The sequence below is a fragment of the Saccopteryx bilineata genome, chromosome 2 (genome assembly GCF_036850765.1).
Source record: "Saccopteryx bilineata isolate mSacBil1 chromosome 2, mSacBil1_pri_phased_curated, whole genome shotgun sequence".
NCBI classification, from domain to species: domain Eukaryota; kingdom Metazoa; phylum Chordata; class Mammalia; order Chiroptera; family Emballonuridae; genus Saccopteryx; species Saccopteryx bilineata.
In genome coordinates, this window is record NC_089491.1 from 99096335 (window position 1) to 99109445 (window position 13111).

Sequence of the window (13111 nt, forward strand, 5' to 3'; positions counted from 1 at the left end):
CTTAGCCAACATGTGGGATTTCTAGGGTGACTGGGGAATACAGGCGTCTTTGCTAGAGTCAGCTTGACATGAAAAGAGTCAAAATGTGGTTGTGTCCATGTGCAGACACACACACACATACACACACTCACACAGGCAATTTTGTGAACTATTGAAACAACAGGGCACCTCAGCCCCGGAGAGGCTGTCACAGGATTGCACTGTGCAGAAAAGTTAAAAATATTTTGGGCCCTGGCTGGTTGGCCCAGTGGTAGAGTGTCGGTCCAGCATGTGGATGTCCTGGGTTTGATTCCCAGCCAGGGCACACAGGAGAAGCGCCCATCTGCTTCTCCACCCCTCCCCCTCTTGTTTCTCTCTTTCTCCCTCTTCCTCTCTCTCCTTCTCTACTCCTCCCCTCCTGTAGAAGACATGGCTTGATTACAGCAAGCTGGCCCCAGGCACTGAGGATGGCTCCATGGCTTCTGCCTCAGGTGCTAAAAAATGCCTCTGGTTATAATCGAGCAAGGGCCCCAGATGGGCAGAGCATTGCCCCTTAGTGGGCTTGCCTCCCCTCCTCTCACTAAAAAAAAAAAAAAATATATATATATATATATATATATATATATATATATATATATATATATATATATTGGTGAGGGTGATCTTTCTGTCCAGGCCCCTGTATTGTTTGGGCCAGTGGGTGGGTTCACTGGAAGGCAGCTGGCTTTGGGCTCAGGGTCTTCTCTGTGCTTCTGTGGGTCCTGAGGCTCAGGATCCCTCAGGCCAGGGTCCCGGCCTTGATCACTCAGTTAGTGATGGGGTGATGGGTGACAGGGGCTGGCCTGTGTCCCATGGGCATAGAAAACCATTGGGCAGAGTTTGGGCTAGGGCCTCAGTTTCCCACAGGAGTCAGGACAGCTCATTCTTGGACCCTTACTGGGCTGCTGAGTGACCTCAGCCAGAGCCGTGGGGACCCGATCATGATCTGGAACCCGGAACAGACCTGCTCACACACGTCTGGGGGGTTTGGGGCAAGACACTTCTGCCTGCCATTGGAAGAAGGAAGTCCCATTCCACCCCATCATGTGACCATGGGCCAGTGCCTCAGTTTCTCCAGATATTCAGTGGGACTTGTGGGAGATAGGAGCTGAGGGGTACACACTGTGGTGTGGATGGCCCATCTGACTAAAGCCTCAGCAACAGGGCTACCTTTTTCAAGCTGTGGATGCTGGTTCTTCCTCAGTCCTAAAGAGTTTGAGGGGTATCCATCTACTCCAGAACATTTGTGTTTGTAGTGATCCATCCCTCCAAAGACAGCACCTGCCCAGTGTGCAGCCAAAGGGTCATCTTGTCCACCTGCCACCAACCCTTAGATGGTCTCAGCCCTCCGGACCCAGTCAGACTCAGAATCCGCATTAGGGCTTGACTAATTGACCAGCCAGCTGCTGCTGATCCCTGACCAGCCACTAACCAATTAACTGACTGACCCACTTCCTTTTCTTTCCTCCCTCCCTCCCTCCCTCCCTCCCTCCCTCCCTCCCTCCCTCCCCCCTTCCTTCCTTCCTTCCTTCCTTCCTTCCTTCCTTCCTTCCTTCCTTCCTTCCTTCCTTCCTTCCTTCCTTCCTTCCTTCCTTCCTGGCTTGTTCCAGAAAGGGTTTGGTTCAGCTTCTGTGTGTGAGGTAGGGAGAAGCAGGCCAATACATTGTAAGAGCCTCTGTGTTTATCAGAAAGAATTTGTTGAGGAGCTGAGGAAGCTCAGTGACTGAATTCCATGGAAATTCTGGACTTCAGTCGACCCTTCTAGAGCCTGGTCCACTGGGGGATGGCAAGGGAAGGGAGGTCTCCACACTCATGTGTTTGAGGTTGGCCGAATTAATTCAAGCCTCCTCCCTTCCTCCAGGTTAGGACCTTGTGAGCTGTCGGGGCTTGTGAGCACCTAGTGACCTTCGGGCTAAAGAAGGAAACTCAGACATGGACCTGAAGAACCCACTCAGGGGGAGCTTCAGAACAGGAGCCTCTAAATGACCTCAAGGACAGTGCTGCCTCTCCTCGCCCTGGGACATGTGCTGGCAAAGAGCCAAAAAGCTGTGTTTCTGACCTCAGGGTTGGTTCATTCTAGGCCGACCTATTCCTGCTGTCCCTGAGGGTCAGTCCTCTCAGCTGTCAGCTCCTGACTCTGCAGGGACAAGGGAGAAGGGACAGCATAGGGACAGTTGGCTCCTCTGCCTGGATGAGAGCCTAGGACCCGTAGGCCATGTTCAGTGAGTGTAGGGGGAATTACAAATGGTTTTCTGGAGATTGATTTTAGTGAGAAGAGAGGAGAGAAAGAGAGAGAAACATCAATTTGTTGTTCCATTTATTTATATATTCATTGGTTGATTATTGTATGTGCCCTGACAGGGAATCGAACCCATAACCTTGGTGTATCGGGACGACATTCTAATGAACTGAACTACCCAGCCAGGGCCAATGGAGGCTTTTAAAAAGAAAAGCTTTTAGTGCTATCTGCTTACACAAATAAATGAGAAAAGCCTTGTTGTTTTCCAGTAATTAGTTTCTAGTCATTCCTAGCCTGTCTTCTCCAGGTATATAATTTGTATCTCAGAGGATTGCACCTGGACAGAGCTAGACCGGCTTGAATTTTTTGTTGAATGCATCTTTTGCTTAACTTGTAACATGCTAACATAAGTCGCCAGCTCATGCAGAGGTAGGGTTATTTCTGCCCACTCCTGTGTTCTTAGTCCTTGAAATATCTGTGCTCCAAGGAACCCACATTGCCGTTGCTGGGGGTGCAAACTGGGTGAAACCGCTGACGTCTGAAATGTGGGATTGGGGTGTGCTGGTCGGCGGGCTGTGCTGCTTCTCCAAAGACTGGGGTTGCAGGAATGAGGCTGTTGCCTGCTTGTCCTGGATGACTGGTCATGACCCCTGGTGTGATGAGGGGCTGGCCTGTGTCCTCATCTGTGCGTATGTGTGTATGTGTGTGCACCGTGTTTGGGGGGGGGGTTCTGCAGGAAACTGAGTAGGTGATCGTCTTGTTAATATCAAGTGCTGCTGCAGAGAGGGTCCTGCCTTCCCCTGCCCACTACATGTGGGATCAGGGGCAGGTGCAACCTCAGAGTCTAAGATCTTCAGTGGCAAAGAGGGCATGTGATCCTTCCATCTTTCCCATGATCCTTATTCTTAAACCATGTTCCAAAAAATTTTGTCTACAAAACAAACTGTTTGCTTATGAAATAATTGGGGGCTGGTTTGATCCCCAGTCAGGTCACCTAGAGGAACAGCTCGGTGTTCCTGTCTCTCTGTCTCTCTCTCTCAATAATAATAATAATAACAATAATAATAATAATAGTAATAATAAAGGAGAGGAGGGTGTAGCTTCTTCTGAGCCTGCTTTTGCTGTATGAGAACGGCCCTGGCTTCCTGGTTCATGTGCGCCAGAGTCCAGCCCATCTGTGTATATTCTCAGTTAGCAAAAGCATGTATATGCACATGATTGTAAAAATAGAACTGTTGTGAATGAAGCTGGAGCCCCCTACATGTCCTCCTCAGCACTTTAATCTTGCATGGGTGTCCTCCGACCCTTGTGAGGGACACTCACATTTCTCCCTCTATTCCCTCCTTCCCTTCTACCTTCCACCTTCCTTCACTTCCTTCCTCTTTTTTTTTCTTCTCCGTATCCTGTCCCTCCTTCCCACCTTCTCCCTCAAATGTCTTCCCAGCCCATGCCAGGGCCTCTGTAATTATCCTGTCTTGTCTGGAAAACTCCCAAATGCCACTTCTAAGGGTCTGAGAAGCAATTGCTTTATCAGTACAAAGCCTTCTGGCTGTGATGACTAAACCGTCAAATATTTTTAAAGTGATTCTTTCTTTTTTCCTCATAAGGGAATAAAGTGAGTGATGAGTAATCAGCTCCTCACTGCTCACACAAGGGACGTGCATCTCATGTGCATTTTTCCAGGGAACCCCTGATCGCCTGGAGTTGGGGCAAAGGGCTCTCCCACACCCGGCAGGGTATGGCCTCATGAGCTCCAGGTCCTGGCCCTGTCTACCCTCCTAGCTACCTGACCAATGGTGAAGACAGGTAGAAGTTCAGGGCAGTGCCTATGTTTAGCAAGTCTTTTCTGTCTTTGAACAAAATGAAGTTTCGGTTTAAAGCAACCCAGAGAATTTTTTTTTTTTTTTTGCAAAAGTGTTTTCAAAAGCAAAATAACACTCAGTGTCTCTCTTCTGTTTTTGGTGTCTTGACCACATTTTTCCTCAGAGAGGTTTAGGACAGCTAAGTAGACATTAAATGTTTCATGTATAACCACCATGGACATGGCTGGCTCTGGCTATGATTGTTGGGGGAGCGAAACCTCAGATGAGCAACACAGAAGCTTATTCTGTTGCTTTTAAATAGGTTGGCTTTTCTCCCAATTACAGATCAAATAAATGTTCTTTGCAGAAAGTTATATATTACCAAGAAGCATGAAGGGAAAAATAAAAATTCCCAGCAGCTCATCGCCCGGGGGGCACCATCAGTGGTTCATGCACGTCTAGAAAGATTTCTTGCTTCTTATTCTGGGTCTTGTCTATTGTTAGATGGAATGTTCAGTAGGATTCATCTTGGGGCCTGAGAGTCGACAAAGGTGCCCCCCAACCAAAGCCTGGATCTACACCGCAGCTGTTTTGGCACTTCTGTGACTCTCACCTGCCTCGTGGAGAGGAGAATAACAGCTCTGGACACTTGTCCCATCCTTGAGTTCTGAAGGGTGCTTCCTAGTAACCAGCGCCCATGTGGTTCTTCTGACCAACTGTGGCCCTGACAAGTGAGTAGAAGGGTTGTGGGTTCTGGGGTAACTTGTCCCAGAGGAGCTGGCAGCCCCATGTGCTGCTTCCTCTTTAGGAGTTGCTTTTCAGAGCCTGTCTCTGTTCTTCTGCACCCGATGCTGCTTAGCAAACGGTTGTTGGCTAAGGAAAGCAGCTGGCATCTCGACCCTCAGTTTCCTGGTTGGGAATGGGGCTCTAACTTCCAGGCTATCACTTTCCCTTGAGCCTCCTCAATCCCGTGCACCCCAGCTGTCCCTAGTGGCCAGCTGTCCTGGCTGCACCTTGTGTGAGGCGCAGAGCCCTGTGGCTGTGGCGTGACCTCACCTTCTGAGCTGCAACTTCCTGCCCTGGAAGTGGGGAGATGGAGGCTAGCGTTGAGGTTGTGCCTCATTGCTCAGTCTTTGTGGGGACTTGTGTCTGGCCTGGCAAGGACTGACATCAGGTCTCAATGTCTGTAGGAGAGGCAATGGAGCTAGATGCCCGGAGGGCAAGAGTGACCAGCCCCACACTCTTGAGCTGTGTGTGGGTGGGTGAGAGACACTAGCCAGTGCTCTTGGGCCGAGGCACAGACCTGAGGGCTGGGCCCATGAGAGGCAGGTAATGTGGAGGTGCAGGGGAGCAGGGGAGCTGGCAGGGGCCAGGGCTCAGAAGGGCCTAGCGTTTCAGTCACCTCCAGCTCAGGTAATTCCAAGGAGTCCAGGAATTGCTATATTTCACTTAATAACTCATTGTTTCTTCATGAAAGCCGAAGAACTCCATTAGTCCTTTAAATAAATAAATAAATAAATAAGCTTTTTGCCTGACTGGTGGTGATGTAGTGGATAGTGTTTCGACCTGGAATGCTGAGGTCCCTGGTATGAAACCCCAAGGTTGCCAGCTTGAGCGCTGGGTCATCTACATGATCCGAAGGTCACTGGCTTGAGCAAGGGATCACTGGTTCGGCTGGAACCCACCCGGTCAAGGCACATATGAGAAGCAATCAATGAACAACTAAAGTGACACAACTACGAGTTGATGCTTCTCATCTCTCTCCTCCATCTCTCTCCCCCTTCCTTTTTTTCCCTCTCTCTCAATACATACATACATACATACATAAATAAATAATAAAAACATAAACTTTTATTTTAAAATAATTGTAGGTTCACTTGCAGTTGTAAGAAATAATGCAGAGATGCTGAGTGCCCTTGACCCAGCCTTCCCCGATGGTGGCACCTTGCAGAACTGTAGAGTGCCAGGTCACAGCAAGGATGTTGGCACTGACAGAGATGAGATCTAGGCCCATCCCCTCTCCCATAGACCCCTCCTGATGCCCTTTAATGGTTGCCCCTAACCTCCCTTCCCCAACACCCACTATCTGGTCTCTATTTCTAAATTTTTTCATTTCAAGTGGAATCACAGAATAACAAACTTTTCCCTCGGTGTTCGCTTCGAGGCTCTGTCCGCATTGTTGCATTGGTTTGCTCCTTTCCGTGGATGAGTGGTGTCTGTGGTGCGGTGTGCTGTGGTTCGGGCATGCAGCCCTTAAAGGCTCTCTGGGCTGTTTGCAGTTTGGAGCCGTGAAGGATCAAGCTGCTCTGGAAATTCACGTACAGGTTTGTGTGTGAGCACAGGTCTCTGTTTCTCTAGGAGAGGGGGCCCCAAACTTTTTACACAGGGGGCCAGTTCACTGTCCCTCAGACCACTGGAGGGCCGGACTATAAAAAAACTATGAACAAATCCCTATGCACACTGCACATATTTTATTTTAAAGTAAAAAAACAAAACGGAAACAAATACAATATTTAAAATAAAGAACAAGTAAATTTAAATCAACAAACTGACCAGTATTTCAATGGGAACTATGCTCCTCTCACTGACCACCAATGAAAGAGGTGCCCCTTCCGGAAGTGTGGTGGGGGCCGGATAAATGGCCTCAGGGGGCCGCATGTGGCCCATGGGCCGTAGTTTGGGGTCCCCTGCTCTAGGACAATGTCCTGGAGTTGCAACAGCTGTGTTGTAGGGTAGGGACATGCTTCCTTTCAGAAGAATCTGCCCAACAGTTTTCTAGAGAGGCTGTCCCATTTTGCATTTCCACCGGCAGTGTATAAGAGACCCAGTTTCAACAATTTGTCACTGGCATTTGGTGGTATTGTTATTTTTTTTTAAGCCGTTCTGATAGCAATGTGGTGACATCTCATCATGACTTTATCCCCTAACGGCTAATAGGATGAACTTCCCTCCACGTGCTTCTGTGCCGTCTGTGTGTCTCCTTCGGTGAAATGTCTTTGAGTGGTTTTTGCTTATTTTCCAATTTTGATTGTTTTGTTTTATTGTTGAGTTTTCAGATTCTTTGCATATATTTTGTGAACTAGTCCTTTATAGGATACATGGTTTGCAAAGATCTCCCCGTCTATGGTTTGTCTTTTTCATTCCTGCCCTTTGCCCAGAGTTATCAGTTTTTGGATCATTCCACAGCACACTCACTCTCTTGCCACCCCTCCACCCCCTTACCCGGACTGCATGATGGAGGGTGATCTCTATGTGATGGGGTCAGCCGTATGAATCTTAAAAAAATTAAAAGTTGAACAATTTTGGCCTGACCAGGCAGTGGCGCAGTGGACCCAGATTCGAGACCCCGAGCTCACCAGCTTGGACCCAAGGTCACTGGCTCGAGCAAGGAGTTACTCGGTCTGCTGAAGGCCTGCAGTCAGGGCACATATGAGAAAGCAATCAATGAACAACTAAGGTCTGCAACGAAAAACTAATGATTGATGCTTCTCATCTCTCTCCATTCCTGTCTGTCCCTATCTATCCCTCTCTCTGACTCTCTCTCTGTCTCTGTAAAAAGAAAGAAAAAAAAAGTTGAACAATTTTGCAACAAAACCAAATGTGGGTTTAGTCACATCAACTCATGTAAATTCCACACACATAAACATCAGACAAATTGCCTTTTTTAAATATCATCCTTTTGTCCTCCATGCTGCCTCACTGACCCGATGTGGGACCCAGGAAGTTATTCAGAACACAAAATGCAATAAGAGACAAGATTTTAACAGAAAGCCAGTCAGCTCACGGCCCCCCAGTAGAACTGTCCCATCTCATTAAAACAGTCAACACTGAACTTCAAACCTTTTATTTTAGAATAATTTTAGATATACAGACAAGTTGCAAAAATAACACAAAAGGTTCCTGTATACACTTCACCCAGCTTGCATTAACATAATTGGCTTTCTCTGTCAAGATGGCATTGGTAGAACACTACAAACTACAGACTGTACACAGATTCCACCAGTATCCAGTCTGGGGTCCCATATTGCACTTAGTAAATATTGAATTTTAATATTTGATATGTCCAGAATTTTATTAAAAGACCAGAGAGAGAATTAAGTTCTCTTGATAAGTTTTCCTTTTTTACAAAGAAATGAAACACCTTAATTCTCAATGTTTCAAGCTATAACATACTTTGAATAAATATTGGTATGACTATTTTAAAATCTCTATATTTAGAGTAACATTGAGAGAGTTTTCACTGTTCTGACAAACATTGCTAAAGACGTTGGAACAGTGGTAGCTTTGCCCTTTGGTCAGGACCACTTTGTAGGCTGTCTTCTCGGTCCTGCATGACGGGTGCAGCAGGGCTGCCTGCCACCTGGACTATTAAGAGCCAATTGCTGCCCCCTGCTTTGTGTCATTGCATTGGTACGGGGATGCACCATTAGGGATGCTGAAGTGGCGTTGGCTATGTGGTTCTGCCCCAATCCCGAAGAGCACAGTGGGGGCCATGGGTGGGGGGCGGGCACATGCAGTCAGCGGCAGTGCCGAGGGGCTCTGCCAGGGGACAGGTGGGGCCGGGTAGCACTTGGAAGATCCAGAAAGTTGTCTATGCTGTGTATCATCACCCTAGTGGCCCGTGGTCCCTGCCCCTTAGTCACTAAGTAACTGCTGGTTATGAGATCCACTGTTAAGTTATCATAGTGCTTGTGTTCAAGTCACCATTATTTTACTTAATAATGACCCCCAAGTGTAAGAGTAGTGATGTGGGCAATTCAGATATGCCATAGAAAGTTGCAAAGTGTATCCTTTAAGTAAAAGAGTGAAAGTGCTTGACTTAATAAAAAAAAATCTTATCCTGAGGTTGCTAAGATCTACAGTAAAAATAAAACTGCTATCTGTGAAATTATGAAGAAGGAAAAAGAAAGTCAGACTAGTTTTGCTGCTGCTCCTGAAACTGGAAAGATTTACAACCACAATGCATGAATGGAAAGACATTAAATTAGCAGGTGGAAGACACACATAGGAAATGTGTTCCAGTTGTGGATACAGGTTGCACTGGGAGGCACCAAGCCTATACAAGACTTCATTCAGCAAGGGACCCCCTGAAATGGTGACTACCTTCAGGTAACTTTTATTATAGTGCATTGTTTTAATTGTTCTATTTTATTATATCATTGTTAATCTTTGCTTAATTTAAAAATTAATTTTTACTGTACGTATGCGTTTCTAGGAAAAACATGGTATATATTGGCTTCAGTATTATCTGCAGTTTCTAGTGTCCACTGGGGGTCTTGGAATGTGTCCCCCATGGATAAGGGATGTGTGAATATCAGCTGCCTTTCTCCTAAAAATCTTCCCTTCAAAGGCTCCAAAATCGCTATGAGTAACATGGCTTTGCTGAGTAGATGCACTTCAGGTCTCACCTCTGGATGCCAGGAGGACATCTCTCCCCATGGAGGGTAAAGTGGCACCAACTCTGGGAAAGAAGGTGGGTGTGACAGTCAGGCTCGGCTGGCTGCAGTAACAAGTGGCCCAGAAACTCTGTCAGGGCCCAGTGCTGGCTAGGGAGAGTGCAGGAGTGCATCAGGTATGGGGTTTGTTTTAGGAACAAGCCTGGCCACCATGTGAGAGGCTAGGAAGGAAGGGCCCAGCATGCCTACCAGCAGACTGATTGTGAAGGGGAGCTGGTGGGGACAGTCACGGAAAACTATGGCCCTGACCTGGGATGGGGCCTGAATTCAGCCGTTGCTTGGGAGGATGCAAGGTTGGGCACAGAGCAGAGAGAAAGGGGGCCCAGCTGGAACCTGGGCAGTCTCTCTCGCCCAGTCACAATACTCTTCAGAGAGGAAGGTGCCTTTTTCTTTTTTTTTTTTTTTTTTTTTTTTTTTTTCTGAAGCTGGAAACAGGGAGAGACAGACAGACTCCTGCATGCGCCCGACCGGGATCCACCCGGCGCGCCCACCATGGGGCGATGCTCTGCCCATCCTGGGCGTCGCCATGTTGCGACCAGAGCCACTCTAGCGCCTGAGGCAGAGGCCACAGAGCCATCCCCAGCACCCGGGCCATCTTTGCTCCAATGGAGCCTTGGCTGCGGGAGGGGAAGAGAGAGACAGAGAGGAAGGCGCGGCAGAGGGGTGGAGAAGCAAATGGGTGCTTCTCCTATGTGCCCTGGCCGGGAATCGAACCCGGGTCCTCCGCACGCTAGGCCGACGCTCTACCGCTGAGCCAACCGGCCAGGGCTAGGTGCCTTTTTCTTTCTGCCTCCCGGACCTCAAACAGACTTCCCCTGTTCTTAGGGAGAAAGGTGATGTGGATCCAGCTTAGCCTTTTCGCAGTCTGAGGCCCTGTCCCTTCCATCTGGTGGCTCCGGGCTTGTCTTCTGTGCATTTACACTGCAGACAAGGAAGAGGAACCTGGAGGATTGCATGGGAGTTTTTGAGGGGCTAGGCCTAGAGGGGTCATTCATGGTCAAGAGCTGGGTCACATGGCTCTGTGCCCATCATTGGGGGTGAGGGTGGTGGTAGCGGGAGTTGATAAGACCTGAAGGGGCACACCACCTGGCCCTGGCTGGTTAACTCAGTGGATAGAGTGTTGACCTGGTGTGCAGAAGTCCCAGGTTTGATCCCCAGTCAGGGCACACAGAAGAAGTGATCATCTGCTTCTCTTCCCTTTCTTCTCCCCCTTCTCTCCCTCTTTCCCTCTTGCAGCCAGTGGCTCAGTTGGTTCAAGTGTGTCCCTGGATGCTGAGGATAGCTCAGTCCAAGTGCATCAACCTCAGGTGCTAAAAATAGCTGTGTACTCAAGCATCAGCCATAGACAGAGGTTGCAGGGTGGATCCTGATCAGGGTAAATGTAGGAGTCTCTCTCACTATCTCCACTCCTCTCATTTAAAAAAATTAATTAATTAAAAGAAAATCAACCCCCCTAAACACACACACACACACACACACACACACACACACACACACACACACACACTGAATAACATGTGCCCAGGAGTCCTTAGAACTTGGACCCTGGCCTCTTTCAGGATCATTTCCTGACTCACCCTCATGTTCTGTCCAGGATCAGCTAGTCTGCTTCATGATCATGCGAATTTGTGAATCTGGCAGGTCTCTGTGTCCCAGGTATGGCTGGGGCCCCTGCAGGGAGTCCTCCCAGACCACTGATGGCCTTTCCCCTTGGTTTAAAACATTTTTTTTCTGTATAGACATGCTCAGTTTTCTTATCAAATGCAGCAAATCCTTTTCTTTATGGTTTATGCTTTTTAAAAAAAAATTCCATTACCTAAAGTCATAAAGACATTTCCATATATATATTTTGTTCTAAAAGTTCTCATGTTTTCTTGCTTCTCATTTTTGGTCTTTAATTCACCCAGAATTATCTTCATGGATGGTGAGGGGCACTGATCCTGTGTGTGTCCCTCTCCATATCTATTGGATGGTCTGTCCCTTCTTTACCAATTTGTAAAGTACGGTGTCTCTGTCATGTTTGCATCTGTGCCCCGTGTGCATGTGCACACACCCTTCCTCATCTGTGGTCTTGCACTTGGGCAGCTGGTGTGCAGGTCTCTCTCCAGCCTCTGAGCTGCCCGAGGCCTTCAGAGCTTGGCCTAGACTCAGGTCTGCCTTAACTCTCTCACACACTAGTTGTGCAGTTTGGGACAGGTTAATGTCACGTGTCTGAGCCTCTAGCCTTCATCTGCAATGGGGATAATATGCTAAATTAATGGGGTTTTTTAATGAGTATTAGACCAGACAGTCCCAGAAGGGCCAATGTGATGTGTGACATGAGGTGGGCCATGCACTCTGCACCTGTTGTCAAGACAACCCCTGTGTCCCTTGAGCAGGCACAGGGCAGGTGTTGTACCTGCTCTCAGAGTAAATGGTGAGCCAGGGAGTTGAGGGCTGGGCAGGGGACAAAGACATGACTCAGAGAAACTCTATATACATCCTGACCTGCACCACCCACGCAGTGTCTTTTGTCACTCTTTCCACTGACTTTTGCGCAGACCTTCCTGGTTCCTTGCTGGCCTGTCCCTTATCCAGAGAGATAGTCCTACCTCCGTCTCAGAGGCGGAGCTGGGCAGAAGCCTCCCCTAGGGTTTGGGCTCCACCTGGTTCTGCCTTCCCCTGACCAGTTTTTCTTGCATGGTCGGGGCCCTATCCCACTGGGTCATTCCTCAGTGAAACTAGTGCACATTGCCCCTGGCGGAAAGGTCTCTGCTCTCCTGCTCGTCCAGCCTTTGTTTCCACACAGGTCCCTTTGGGTGCCTGGCTTTTGGGTTTCCTCTGCCTTCTGCAGGTGGCCTGCCCCCAGGTGACTGCTGGCTATCCCCGGGAAAGCCCCTCCCCATCAGAGCCGCCTCCTGGGCAGCAAGTTGCCTGGAGGAAGAGGAAGCAGCCTCTGGCCCACCCTGGGCAGGCAGGGGGATGATGGGAGGGAGGCACAAAGGCTTTCCCTGAAGAGACTGACTTGTGTAGCTATTTGGGGCCATTTGAGAGTGAACAGCACAAAAGGAACATCACCATTGTCCCCAGGAAGTCCTTCAGGCTTAAGGACCCTGTTTGGACCGTTAAGTCTTTAATGAAATAACTGGACAGAGAAATAAGATTTTATGCCATTAGTCCTTGTGGATACTTCTCCACTGTGGCTGATGCCACCCAACCTTAAATCACCCCTTGCTCTTTTTTTTCCCCTGATAACCATGTTATATCACCCCTTATTACTGCATACTAAATTACCCCAAACTTAGGAAATACTTATCAACTCTATTACTTTGGGTAGATCAGGAATATGGGTGCAGAGTGGCTCTGCCTTGGGGTCTCTTATGAGGCTGGGGTCAGATGTTGTCCAGGGCTGTGGTCTCATCTGAAGATTTGACTGGGGCCGAGGATCCACGTCCATGTGATTTCCTCCCTCCTGGCCAGTTTGTGCCGGCTTTTGGCTGGGGGCCTTGGCTTCTCCCCACACAGGACATGGCTGCTGCCTCCCCAAAGAGGGTGACTCAGGAGAGAAAGGCAGAAGCTGCAATGTGGTGCATGACCTGGCTTCAGATGCGACCACT